Source organism: Tuber melanosporum (assembly GCF_000151645.1).
Source record: "Tuber melanosporum whole genome shotgun sequence assembly, scaffold_111, strain Mel28".
In the NCBI taxonomy this organism is placed as follows: domain Eukaryota; kingdom Fungi; phylum Ascomycota; class Pezizomycetes; order Pezizales; family Tuberaceae; genus Tuber; species Tuber melanosporum.
The window spans coordinates 227,416-229,727 of record NW_003298768.1 but is presented as its reverse complement, the minus strand read 5'-3'; positions in this window follow the sequence as shown (position 1 = coordinate 229,727).

The following is a 2,312-nucleotide window of genomic DNA, read 5'->3' as shown; positions in this document are numbered from 1 at the left end:
GGGCCCAGGAAGGGGGGGGGGGGGGTGGATATCAGTATTTCAAGACAACACTTGGAGTGCAAAAGTTCATGCTGTGTGTGCGGTTTTTTTTCTCCCCCACCGTACCACAAAAACGGGAACAGTAAAAAAAACAAGGAAGTGAAGATCTAGGGTACAGCAACTCGAGAGAGTACCATCAGCAAAACAAAAGAAAGAAACGAGCAGAAAGGGCAAAAAAAAAAAAAAAAAAGAGTCAGAGATAGAAACGCATCTCTCAGCCTTCTCATGATCAGCAGCCTACTGGTTATGGACAACAACGTCCAACAATCTCGCAAGCAAGAAAGAGAGACACGGCCAAGTCACCCATTAAGCGCAAACACAAGTACACCAGCGCCACGCCGTGACGTTAACCAGCCGACCACCCCCTCGGGTCCACACCTCAATCGCGCCAGCCTTCTTTTCTTCCCTTCCTCCCGCCTCCCAGTAGTCTACCGTACTCGAGTCTCGAGTAGCCCTACCGGTATCATGCGAGCGCCAGTATTCGTGCAAGTAGCCTAACAAACCGCCTCGCTCACTCACTGCTCACCAGGGTCCGCAGCTTGTAATGTACTATACCCATCCCGGACAAACCACCATCATCGATCTGGAGGGTCTCATCGTTCCTTCGCCCGTGAACAAGGAAGGAGCAGATCCAGGCGGTTCGGCGTGCACGCCTACAAGTGCAGTACTGTACAGCCGGCTAGGGAATGGGCGTACAAACTTATGCGTTTTACAAACCCCAACTGCCATACAACAAATGTTGCGTCTTTCTTAGTATATTCGGTGGTGTTTGCTATGAGAGAGCACAGTATGATACCGGTACGCGCAGTGTGACAATGACCCCCTCCAGATACCAATCCGATCCAGTCCATATACAGTACTATATATATAATTTAGATACCTACATACATACATACAGTACATACATACATACTCGAGTACGCGATGCACAAGTCAATTCCTCGGTGGCGTTGAATCTTGCCTGGTCTGCCACGTTGGTGGATCTTTCCTCCCCTCTCTCGTTCCCCCACCTACGGCACTCGACTATGTTACTCGAGTAACTCGTACAGTCGCACCCACTCCACGCAGAGGAAACTCATGCAATCGGAACGGGGCAAAGGCAGACGACCGACTACTTCACGGCAGTATTGTACTGTACCTACCGCAGCCCTCTCTCGAGTCATGTGTCCTGGCAGTCCGGACATGTACCAGCTGGCACAGGCAATTGCTTTTCGAGTCATTCACCACGCGGACCTCGCTCCTACAGTATGGTAGCAAGTGTTGCTTTCAACAGCTTACCACATACGATCATAGCTTACGTCTTCCCAAGCTACTCGTACACCTCAGTTCCGAGTAGAAACTTCCTCCCTACCAGTAACTGCTACTGGTATCTGAGGTAAAAAAGGCTTGAAAGTTGCCATAAAAATATATCAAGCCCTTAATCACTCTAATCAACTACCGGTAGCCAACCAGTCAACCAAACTCGAGATACTGTATGTACTAGTACAGTATCCTGAGCGGAGTCTCGGCAGCAATACGCAATAGTCTACTCGAGTAACTGGCAAGGCAACACAGAACACTCCCTCCCTCCATCCCCCCACAGCCTACCCACCTAGACTACAGCACTCACCCTACCAATTCTATTCCACACCAGAGGAAAGTGCACAAAGCCATCGGTACCCCCAAGGGCCTTCCTCTTCATTACCTCATCACACCATATATGATACCACAAAAATGAAAAAAAAAAGTCCAAAACCACCCGTGAACCCTATCGTACTGTACCGGTACGAGCACTGCACCCTACCCATAATATACATGATCAAGCCTCCTATAATTCCCCCTCCTATCTAGGGTTTTGCCCCCAAGAAAATACTGCAGAGTGACAAGCGGAGCGCAACACCACACCGGAGGTTCAGGTTGGGGGGATATGACTCTATCGGCAGAGCCTCAGGGTTTCCACGATGCTATCGGAACTGTCAGATCAAGGTTGAGGATACGGACCCCACCCACTTGCCCGCTTGCTTGTGAGAGAAGTAGACTACAGTACGGCACCGGTGCCGTACTAGTGGCGGGACCAATTCCGCTCCGTTTCGTTTCCCTTCGTGGCTAGGAACTCCCGTAGCCCATGCCTCTCCTTCCTTCCATTCCACCCGCCAACACACCGCTGCCGTATCGCGATGAGAAATAAATTTGCCATCCTCGCCATCCAGCACGCGAATGAGCTACCGTGGCGCTGGGAGACAACGAATTACACCCATCCATCGTATCATGCCGGCATCTCGCCGGCCGGCCAC